Here is a 12,855-nt window from a genome sequence, read left to right on the forward strand (position 1 = left end):
AGAGTTTATTCATGCACACCTCGGAAGAAAAGAAAAAAAAAAGAACAAAAGACAAAAAAAAGAAGAAAAAAAGAAGTTGAGATTTTGTTCTCATACTAGCTTACATGTACGAGCGTCTATATATACCTATTATCATGATACAATGAAATTCTTTTTATACCAATTATTGACAATTTCCGTACCAATTATTATATTTATAAACTCATCAGGGTACAACACTATTACTACGTATATATAGGCTCAATCGATGTCACACTGCATCATTTATTCAAGAAATCCAAAAGAAAAAAATAGTAAATTTTCTCCGAAAGTCAATATTTTTCAAATCACTCACCAATAGCCATGGCCTCTCACACTCAATATCCATTGATCACGATATACAATAGTACAAAGAAATTTGTCACAGAGTGAAACACTATAAAATTAAAATCCATACATTTATTTTTAAAGGTGACACAAAACCTAACCCCCTCTATGTCTCTATCCATAGCTCAAAATCATGAGGTCTAGTTCAATTTAAAACTAGAAATAGTTTGTATGTGGGGTATTACATAGCCGGCCATTAAGGTATATAATTCAAAGACAAATAATAAAAGCTAAAGTAGTACAATGGTATGGACTTAGACATTTCATCAATTAGGCAGCCCCTCCACTCTATATACAGTTGAAAATTCTATCTTATTAATCTTAATTTATATATTTTTCACATCTGGTCTAAAATTGTATACAACATATATTCCAATTTCATCAAAGTTGTTGGAGATGGACGATATTATGCTCACCTCTTCAGGTAAAGTTTAACAAATAAAAAATATGAATGAAGATAAAGAATCAAACTTGATAGAGAGAAATTATCAAAAAAGAAAATCAAGGCTGATAGCATTCTCAAAAGACAGAATAATAAGACAAAAAAGGAATTTCAGCTTCTCCAATCTTCGCGAATCAACTTCGCTGAGCGCCAACCTTAGGGAGTCAACTCCGCCAAACACCAACCTTGGCGAGTCTCCGCCGAGTGCCAACCTTGACGAGACAGCTCTGCCGAGCACCACCCTTGATGGGTCAGCTCTGCCGAGTGCCACTCTTGATGAGTTAGCTTCGCTGAACTGTTCTTGACGAGTCAGCTCTGCCGAGCGCAATCTTGCCGAGTCAGCTCCGCGGAGCATCTACCTTGTCGAGTTAGCCCAACTTATCCACTGGCTTTTGTGGTCAGCCTTGCTTATCGCCAGCTTTGACGATCCACTCTCCAAGAGAAAAACAATTGTAACGAGAATTGAGCCCAATTATTCTGATTGATGTGTCTTAAAGGCAAGTTTATTTTATAACCTATATAAATAGGATTTTTATGTGTACAATTATCAAGTCATTCTTAATTCATCCACCGGAATAAAAACACTTTTTTTTCCCTCTCTCTACAATTCATATTCAGATTTTCTCAATTGCTTAATTATCTTGATCTTTGCATCTTTTTCAAATTTGTTATTGAAATTTAAACTTGACTCAACAATAATGAACTTATCGTCCTAAGCTACTCAATATTTTACAAAATTCTAAATCTTAATATTTTTACCAATTAGAGTGATCTATATACGAAATGAAAGAAATGATTATAGATCTCAGTATCAAAATTAAGAAACAGTAAAAGGTGAGGATTTAGGAATATGATGAAACGGTGGAGAAGAAGGTAGCAGCATTATATGTGTAATAATTACTGTGGTGTTGGTGTAAGAAAGCAAACAAACAAATTGAAGCAGTGAAAATCAGTTAAGTGGATGACATGGCAATCCAGATGGATGACACGTGGAATGGAAAAGGAAAGATCTAGTTGTGCTTGGGTCATATCATATCCATCTTTTAGAGTCTGTTGGAATGGTGGGAACCATGGCCAAGGCTACATGCCAAATTAAACAACTGTATTATATATTTGTTGCCTCTCTCACTCGTCTATTTCTTGACAGCAGAGAGAGAGAGAGAGAGAAATTTCTAGATACTAATTTGAATATTGCATGTTTTTGTAGATTTATATCATTATATATTGGGATCGGATATATACATTCAGAGACTAATGTAGCATTTGTTGCTATTGTAGAAAAAGATTATAAGTCAAACTATACAATTCATGGGAAAATTAATCTAAGTGTTAATAGGCAAAAATGCCCTTTTCTTATAAACACTTGTAAAAATGCCCTTTTTCACTTATGAAAAAGGGCATTTTTACAAGTGTTTATAAGAAAAGGGCATTTTTGCAAATGCCTCCTAATCTAATGGTTCAACTCCAACCCGGCCGCTTTTACTATACAACATTCAATTTGAATCGATTTTTTGCCCACAATTTTATGATGTCGTTCGTTTTTTGTTAGTTGAGTTTCCAAATTTTGCATTTGATAATCTATTTTCGATTGACAAAAACTTAAATGAGCGCCGTGCAATTTGTGCGCTCACCATGCGCGCTCCTTTCACACTATTAGAGATTGAAACTTTGATGATATACAAATGAAACTTTGAAACTTTGATGATATACAAATTAAACTTTAAAATTTCAAATGAAACTTTAAATTTTTAAATGACATTATGACACTTTTGAACATTTCAAATGACACTATAACATTTTAAAATGACACTATAATATTTCGAATGACACCATAACATTTCAAAATGACACTTTAAGATTCCGAATGACACTACATGAAATCTTAAAAATGACACTATAACATTTCGAATGACACCATAACATTTTAAAATGACACTTTAAGATTTCGTATGATACTACATGAAATCTTCCAGTGTCATTTGAAATCTTATAGTGTCATTTGAAATTTTATAGTGTCGTTTGAAATGTTGTAGTGTTATTCGAAATGTTGAAGTGTCATTTGAAATCTTCCAGTGTCATTTGAAACCTTGTAGTTTCATTTGATTTTTATAGTTTCTTTTCGAATTGTTGAATTGTGATTAGAAATCTTCCGGTGTAATTTGAAATCTTCTAGTTTCATTTGATTTTTATAGTTTCATTTGTATATCATCAAAGTTTCAAAGTTTCATTTTTATAATTTCATTTGAAATCAAAGTTTCATTTGTATAGAGCGCTCACTGTGAGCGCTACTTTTAAGCGGCGCTCACATAAGTGTGCCTCTTTTCGATTATACTGTACATCAGCCTTATGATCCAACTTGACAATTCGATTTATATAATTAACTGTACAATATATTTTTAAAATGAGGGAGGAATGTGGGTCGTTGTGCCTGTCAACTAAAATGAGAAAAAATTCAAGCAATTGATATTTTTGAAATATAAAATTAAAGAGAACGGACATGATATATATATATATAGGAAAGTTTTTTTTTTTGATAAATTACATAAGTGACTAAAGAAATTCAAAGAACGTGCGACGAAGGATTCAAATTTAGGACTTCAGGTCTTGGACATTAACCTCCTACCACTAGGTCAACACACACACTTTTTTTTTTTGAACCGTCATATTGTACTTATATGTTAACCCTTATTTATACTACTTCAGTATATAATATTATAAGTTCTATTTAGTTGATATATTTAAAAGATGTATCTTGAGTACGTAAACATTGTGATATATTCCACTATTTAATTATCCAATAAATAAATGCGTACATGTATATACAATTAAAAGAGGGAATGTGAATATGATCAGTAAGCACATTAAAAAGGTAAGTGTGTAAGATTTATTGAGTGAAAGGTCGGGTGCAGCTTGTCCCACAAAGCCAGCCTTCAGATGCAAAGACTGTAAATATGAGCATATACAGACACACCATTTTCAATATGGAACCCTATGTAAAACTTTGCTATTTTCTACACCTCATTCATTCTACTTTTTCCACCCAAAAACTACTTTAATTTAATTTTCTCTGTCAGACTAAACGCCAAATTTATATATTCTCATGAAAATAACCCACTATATATATAGTATATATATCACACTTTGCTTTTCATAATTAATTATGCAAAATTATCCTTACTCATATCTCAAAGATGCATGTAATTAATATGGGTAATCATAATAACTTTTAGTTCAAGATTTGGCTAAGAGTGAACCGTGTGACGATAATATCAGTCGGCAAAGTAGGTTAACTTTAATTTAATTAATTACTAGATCATTTTAGGGTTAATTTTGTCCATAGTTAAATATGCCCATATTTTTTTTTTTTTTAAATTAAAGTAGCTAGCTAGTCATGATTATAGGAGCCGGAAACCCTAATCATAAATCTGAATGCAGTTATTTGCAGTTTGATTGCTCGTTTTCACGGTTTCGACAGCGGTGCAAAACATTGAAGAAACATAAAAAGATTAATCAATGTACTTGCATAGTCTTTGTAGCTTTGAATGGGGCACCTATAATTATTCATATATATATAAATTTGTATTTATGTATAGAAGAATAAGAAAAGGGAAAAGGCGGGACTAGGAGCATGTAAATTCATGATGAATATTGATTTGATATATGAGAATGATAATGATTTTAGGAGGAGCCTCTTTCTCAAACTGGGTTACAAAAAGAAAAGCACAAGATTGCATTTAAATCATTATTTCAGGTTCACAGATGGTAGGGCAAACCATTAAAGTAGTAGAGATTTGCTATCATTTTGATTCAATATTTAGCTATACTATGGGGAGAAAAATTAATACTATTGGCCTAGCTAGATGGAGGCTCACCACGTACCTTAATTAAACCCTAATTTTTCTTTCGTAATCATATATACTCCATTAATTTTCCAAATACTTTCTTTCGTGATAAGATTAATTTTATATTTATATCCATCGGTCTTGAACGTCTATTGGCATTCATGTTGACCATGAAATACACACGTATTAATCTTGATTAAGATATAAGATAATATATACTATAGATTGAGGAAATAAATATGTAACTAATTTATACTCCCTCCGTCCCACGAATCTTAACACGTTTTACTTTTTGGATCGTCCCACGAATCTTGACACATTTTCAAATAAAGTAATAATTATTACTCTCTATCTCCTACTTGATCACTTTTATACTTTATTAACTACACACTTAAAACACTAATCTATAATTCTTTAATTCTCATGTTGAAATCAAACGTGTCAAAATTTGTGGGACGGATGGAGTAGTTTCGAATTGCATTGCATAATTTTGGCATTTGAGAGTACTGTTGGATAAGCGGAATGTACAGCATATATAATTATGGGAGAAGAAAGGTTAGTGCAAGAGGTGAGGCCCAAGTTCCCAAGATTAGATTGATATAAATATAAATATAAATATAAATATATGGTGTGAGGTGGGGCCGGGGCTTCATGCTACTATGCTATATATACTATTGCTTCTTTATCTAAAATTCAATAGATCATCATGCCAATTAGCGCGTCCATCCAACAAATACAAATACGCCACGTGTCCCTAATCTTGGGATTAGAACACGTGGACCTTCTACTCCCCTCAACTCAAAGATAACGTTAATGACATTAATTTAATTTAAATTAATATTCAAAGAAATTAAACGTCGACTACGAACTGCCAAATAAATAACAACTTTAATCTGATTCATTTAGTAGTTCCGCCACCACTTTGATACATTTAATAATGAGGATTTTGGCAGCCCCCAAATCATTTTATTTATAGAACGGCATGTTTCACAGTTGAAATGAAGTTGTTTCAAAGTGATTAAAGACTAGGAATTCAAAAAATGAAATTATATGTCAAAACATTTATGGTGCACTAAATTGTTATATGGGTCCAAAGTGGTGTTGTGTTTGGCAATATTTTAACCTTCTCTCCCTTCATTCCGTGAAACTTGAGCAATTTCTTTTCGATATGAATTTTAAGGAGTTAATTTTTTAGATAAGTGTGATAGGTGAAAAAATTAGAAGGTTATCAATAAAGAGAAAAATGCTCAAATTTTACGGGACAATCCAAAAATAAATATTGCTCGTACTTCGCGGGATGGAGGGAGTATTTCTTAGTAGTCCTTTCATACTATTTTTGTGACCTCAATGTCCAAAGGAGTAAGTGAGAAAAAGAAGATATATACCACAATAAAGTAGGAAAGGGAGGTGCGTATAAATGATCGACAATGACAAAAGCTAGCTAGAAAGGATAAATAGTTCTGGAAAGTTATGATTTTTTATTTGTTTTCCTAATATAAAGTTTAGCTTTAGAGAGTTTTGAATTAAGGGTAATCACCCCATTTTTTAAAAAAAAAGAAAGAAAAAAAAACAGTATTTAATTTCAAGTCTGTATCATTTTATTCTTTTTCTTTTTTGATTTAGAGTTTAAATATCATGAATCTATTATTAATGTAAGAGATTATCACTGATTGAATATCTCAGACCTGACATTCCGAATTGTACCATAAGAAGTTAATAACGCATCGGATCACATAAATTTGACATATAATTGTTACTAGCTAGATTTATGATTTTACTACTACGCCACCGGTGCTATACATTTGTAAGTGCATGTGAAAGTGACAATATTTTACTAAATGAAAAAAAAATATCCTGCGTCAACAAGTAAATTAATCTAATAAGTGACGCCTCGCTCAAACTTTGCATCAATTATTTTTGGTTACACAGTACAAAATTTTCTAAAAGAAGTGTATAAATTTCCACAATTATATCAGTTTTTATCTAGTCACAATCAATATCCTTGTCCGGTCAAACTAAAAACATTAAAAGAAGAAGAAGAAGAAGAAGAAGAAGAAGTATATAAGTATAATTAAGTATTGATTAAGTTTAATATAAGCAGTGGGACATGACGCAATAAATTAGGTGATTAGGAGGAGTTAATCCGAAGCAGAAAACACACTTTCGGAAAAGCAAAGAGTAAATGTTTGTTAAATATCTGTAGTAAGTGCGTGTTATACTTGTTTGTGCATTACCATTACCTTGTCAAAACAACATATATTTATCATAAAAGCGCAAATCGCTTTTTCATTCCATTTAATAAATAGACCCCCGGCTACGCTCCTCTTCGACTTTACACTAAATTAAGCTGGAGCTTGCACAAAGACTGGGTGAAACAATGATTATGATCAAAGAAAGTTGAGAGAATTTTGCCCTACAAATTTATGGAAAGAATTCCTAGTAGCTACCAAAATAAATATACATAACAGTGGACAAGAGTACACTTCCACTTTCTATAATGTTTTCTTCTTTTTCAAAACGAATTCATTGTCTCCAACCTCATATTAACCGTATCTCTCTCACACACACGCACATGCCTATGTTCCAATGAGATTCTCATTGTTATTTTTCGTGAGACTAATGAATAAGATAATATATATAATGTTGAATAAGACAGTATATATAGTGTTGAACAATAATATTAAAAAAATTAGAAATTTTTTCGCTCCCTTCACAATTGGAATCCAATTAAGTAAATTTTTCCCCTCCAAGTAAATATCAGCCATAAGATGTATTAAATCAACACCTATAAATCATTCTAAGATCTTGGAACCATTCCCTATATATATGAGATCCCCTATATGTGGTGAGATCTTATATTGATTTCATGTATCCTATGATTGATATTTACCTAGAGGTCGATTTTTTTTTTTCGAATCCTAGAGGGAGCGAAAATTTTACAATTTTTTTTTAAAAATATAATTATTAATCAATATATACTACCTTATTCAACACTATATACTGCCTTATTCATTGTACTCACGATCTCACGAAAAAATAGCAATCTCGTACTGAAGTGTACCTATATATAGCAATCTCACGAAAAAATAGCAATCTCGCAAGAAAAATAAATCTGATCCCTTCGTTCGTTTGATAGGCACGTCTGTGATTAAATGATATTAGTAATTTAATAATGAATAATTAACCACCGAAATTTGAATATAGCGTTCATAAGGTTAATTCGGTAATATTCTCCTTAGCCAAATTTCGTTTCCAAATTCCAATAACATAGCCCGTAATTCACTCAGTTTCCATTCAGCGGTGATCTAACTGTTCATTAGATTGTTCGTATGTATTGCAGGTTTCATGAATGCATCAAAAAATGTTCACCGAACTATATATATAGTATGTTCTGTTATAACCGGGTACACGATCGAGATATTACAAAATAAATATTTTGAGATATTACAACTCAAAATAATTGAAATATTACAAAGTAAATAATTTGAGAAATTACAACTCAAATAATTCGATACAACTGAAATACACTGTATAAATAAATTATACGTATAAACAAAGTCGAGTCGAGATGAATCTCTTCCCGCAAGAAGATTATCGCCCCGGTAGTGCTCTTCGGTTTGGCGTATCTTCCCCAAAGGTAAAACGACTACGTCTCGTCGGATGTAGCACCACAATCCGGCGAGCTCCGGCGAACTTAATAGGATCAAGAACTGAGTGTTGTGCAGAGGGTGTAGAATTGGCAGAATGCAGTATTTCTTGGTGTTGTTCGTCCTTCTGCATGCTCTCCACAAGTCTATTTATAGACATGTGGTAAGTATGAATTCAATACATTGAATTCCACTCCAACGGCTGGAAGCCGTAAATGTTGAAGATGATGGCCGGTGGGCGCAGCCATTGAAGAAACTCAGCTGCAAAAACGAAGTTGCCATGCAGAAGTCGTAGCAGGCGTGCTTCTGCTGCTGCTTCTTCTGCTTCTGCTGAAGTGGGCTGGGCTGCTGCTGAAGTGGGCTGGGCTTGGGAATTAAATTCTGTTGGGCCAATAAATAAAAAGCCCAGTGGAGTTGGTCCAAAAAATAGTTTGGGCCCCAAACACCACCCCAAAGCACCAATTGCCAAGATCCAAGTCCTTGGCCGCGGCCCGTACCCGACCCGCCCGTCCGGCGGCGGCGGCGACGACGACGTCGTCGTCCGTCCGTTCGTCCGATCGATCGTCGGCGGCGGCGCGCGTGTGTGTGTGCGCGCGAGGCTAGTACTTAGATCAAGCCCACTAGCAAGCCCACAAGTCAATTTATCAACTCCATGTGCTTTGCTATTCTTATACATGAAAAACATCTCTATGTTTTCCAATGTGGGATAACATAGCATAAATGTTATTTTCCCTCTTCAACATCCAAACTTTGACATACAATATCTCACTCATCGGAAATCGGTTTTGAGACTTCAAGTATATCACGTTGATCTACTCGAGATGTAGATTAACATCCAATCATTATTTTAATTAAATAATAAATATTTAATTAAATAATAATTTCCAGATATGGCATTAAAACCATATTTCCAACAATCCCCCACATGAGTGAGAAAACAGTATGCGAAAGTATGCAAACACTTAGCTCAGTCCTCTTAAGATACAACATTGCATTTGGAAAGGTAGCTTGTGGCTTTGAACCTGCCATAGTCAATATTATCGAGTATACCGGCGGCCTAGTGGATTGTGTTCCTTGAACTAGTCCTCCTCGGTGTATACTGAGTCAACAATATTGACACAATATTGCTTCAATCCTTATTCGTTCTCACGTTTGTGTCCATTACAGGCCTTGGAACACCTCTTTGGATTCATAAGTGTTTCAATCGAAGCGGCCCCACTTCACACTTACATAGGTGACTCTTAACTCAAGTATCCTGCTATACTTGTCCTCTTCGAGGAGTTCTAGAGTCATTAAAAGTCAAAGACTTAACCTCACCACGTGCAGGTTTCCGAACACTCACTGTTCTACAAGGAATAGGCAATTCGAGTGTTCAACACACGGATTTTCATAGCTTAGTTGTCCCATTGAACCAAGTTCTTGGGATCCTCCAGTCATCATGGTTGGGTTACCACTATGATTATCCTTAATTTGTGGACTTCAAACCCATTCCCCCTAACAGTTTATACATCTGATCTCGATGGATACTTTTTGTCAAAGGATCCGCTATGTTATCAATTGATCTTATATAATCAATTGTGATAACTCCACTAGTGATCAGATGTCTCACGGTATTATGACGTCGACGAATATGTCTCGACTTACCGTTATACAAATGGTTTTGTGCTCGTCCGATAGCAGCTTGATTATCACAATGAATTATCACGGACGACACAGGTTTCGACCAACATGGAATATCCTCGAGGAAATTTCTAAGCCACTCGGCTTCTTCACCAGCTTTATCCAAAGCTATGAATTCTGATTCCATGGTCGATCTAGCAATACATGTTTGCTTCTTGGATTTCCAAGACACAGCACCACCCCCCACAGTGAATACATAACCGCTCGTTGAAAACGAGTCTTTGGCATCAGATATCCAATTTGCATCACAGTACCCTTCAAGTACAGAGGGTTCCCTAGTATAATGAATCGCATAGTTTTGAGTATATTTCAAATATCTCAAAACCCTTTCAAGAGCTTTCCAATGTTCATTACTAGGGTTAGCTGTAAAGCTGCCTAACTTGTTGGCCGAGCATGCTATATCGGGACGAGTGCAATTTGTTAGATATAACAAGCTCCCAATAATCTTCGCATATTCTATCGCGTCAACAGGTTCTCCCTTGTGTACACTCAAATGCACACTAGGTTCCCATGGTGTCTTAGCTATTGGCTTGTCAAAAGCGTTGAATTTCTTTAACACTTTCTCAACGTAGTGAGATTGTGTTATAGTAATACCATCAGGTCTTCTTAGAATTTTAATTCCAAGGATAACATCAGCTAAGCCCATATCTTTCATGCTAAAATTTTTACTTAGCATGCCTTTGGTTTCTTGAATCACTCGGGAATTACTTCCCATGATGAGCATGTCATCTACATAAAGACAAACAATAACATATCCGTTATTAGAATTCTTAATGTAGACACATTTATCGCACTCATTGATTCTGAATCCATTTGACAACATTACACTGTCAAATTTTAAATGCCATTGAAGCGGTGCTTGCTTCAACCCATATAAACACCTTTGAAGTTTGCATACTTTGTGCTCTTGCCCAGGTACTACAAACCCTTCAGGTTGCTTCATATATATTTCATCTTCCAACTCGCCATACAAGAACGCAGTTTTCACATCCATTTGGTGAATCTCGAGATTGTGCAAGGCAGCAATAGCGAGAAGCATCCGAATAGATGTTAGTCTGGTCACAGGTGAATAGGTATCGAAGAAATCGTACCCTTCTTTCTGCCTGAAACCTTGAACGACAAGTCGGGCTTTGTACTTATCTATAGTACCATCAGATTTGTACTTCTTCTTTAGGATCCATTTGCATCCTAAAGCTTTACTTCCAGGTGGTAGATCCACTAACACCCAAGTATGATTCTGCATAATGGAATCAATCTCAATATCGATGGCTTCTTTCCAGAGAGCTGCATCTGAGCCAGACATAGCTTCTTTAATCGTCACCGGTTCGCCATCTAGCATCAAGACAACATAATCCGGTCCATAGACATTAGCTTTTCTAACTCGTTCCCCACGTCTCGGTTCTACATCCATAGGTTTAGACCTTGGTCTTTTCCTATTAGGTGGTACATGATTAGAACCCGTGGCATCATCTACTTGAGTAGAATTACTAGCTACTTCCATAGGTTTAGAACCTGTAGCATCACCATCAACTCCATCATTAGAGTTCGATGTACCTTTATCCTTGTTAGGATAGATATTTTCAAAGAATATAGCATTCCTTGATTCTATCGTTGTCCCAACATGTATATCAGGTATCTCCGATCTGTGAACTATAAAACGATAGGCACTGCTATTAAGTGCATGACCAATGAAGATACAATCCACCGTTTTAGGTCCTATTGTAACTTGCTTTGGTAAAGGCACTTCTACCTTGGCTAAACACCCCCACACTTTGAGGTATTTATACGAAGGTTTCCTTCCTTTCCATAGCTCATAGGGAGTTACATCTTTCCCTTTGAGTGGAATCTTGTTCAAGATATAGTTGGCCGTTAAAACAGCTTCCCCCCACATGTTCTGGGGTAATCCTGAACTAATCAACAAGGCATTCATCATCTCCTTAAGAGTTCGATTCTTGCGTTCAGCAACGCCGTTAGATTGTGGTGAATAAGGAGCCGTCGTTTGATGGATTATACCACTTTCGTTGCATAATTCAGCAAACGGAGCTACATACTCTCCACCTCTATCACTTCGAACCATCTTAATTCGACATCCAAGTTGATTCTCGGCTTCATTTTTAAAGTTTATAAAAGCTTCAATAGCCTCATCTTTACTTTTCAATAAGTAAAGGTAACAATACTTTGTGCAATCGTCTATAAAAGGTGATAAAGTACTTCTTGCCACCTTTAGTTTGCACGAACTTTAAATCACAAACATCGGTGTGAATAAGTTCCAAAGGTTGAGTGTTTCTTTTTACCGATTTAAACGGTAACTTAGCCATTTTGGCTTCAACACAAACTTCACATTTTTCTTGTGAGTTGTATTCATCAACTTTTAGTAAATTCATTTTTACTAATCTCTTTATAGCATTTAGATTAACATGTCCAAGTCTACAATGCCATAAATCAGAACACTCAATCAAGTAAGCAGAAGAGGTTGATGCATCTTTATTGATCTTAGCCTTGGCAGGCTTACAAGCTCTTACACCAAGTTTGAAAAGTCCTTCGGAGGCATAGCCTTTCCCTAGGAACTTTCCCCACTTGCGTATTACAACATAGTCAGATTTGAAAAACAATTCAAAATCCTTATTCGTAAGCCTAAAGCCCGAAATTAAATTCTTTCGGACAGTTGGAACGTGTAATACGTCTTTCAATGTGATCTCCACGCCCGACGTGAGTTGAAGAATCACATCTCCCATGCCAAGGACTTGGGATGTCCGTTCGCTAGCCTCCATTATCGTTTTGTTTTCCACTTCTTTGTAGTTGTGGAACAACTCACGATTTATGCATATATGGACGGTAGCGCCGGTATCCACGAACCAAGCGTTCGGGTTGTCCACAT

This window comes from Salvia miltiorrhiza, chromosome 7 (genome assembly GCF_028751815.1).
Source record: "Salvia miltiorrhiza cultivar Shanhuang (shh) chromosome 7, IMPLAD_Smil_shh, whole genome shotgun sequence".
Taxonomy (NCBI): domain Eukaryota; kingdom Viridiplantae; phylum Streptophyta; class Magnoliopsida; order Lamiales; family Lamiaceae; genus Salvia; species Salvia miltiorrhiza.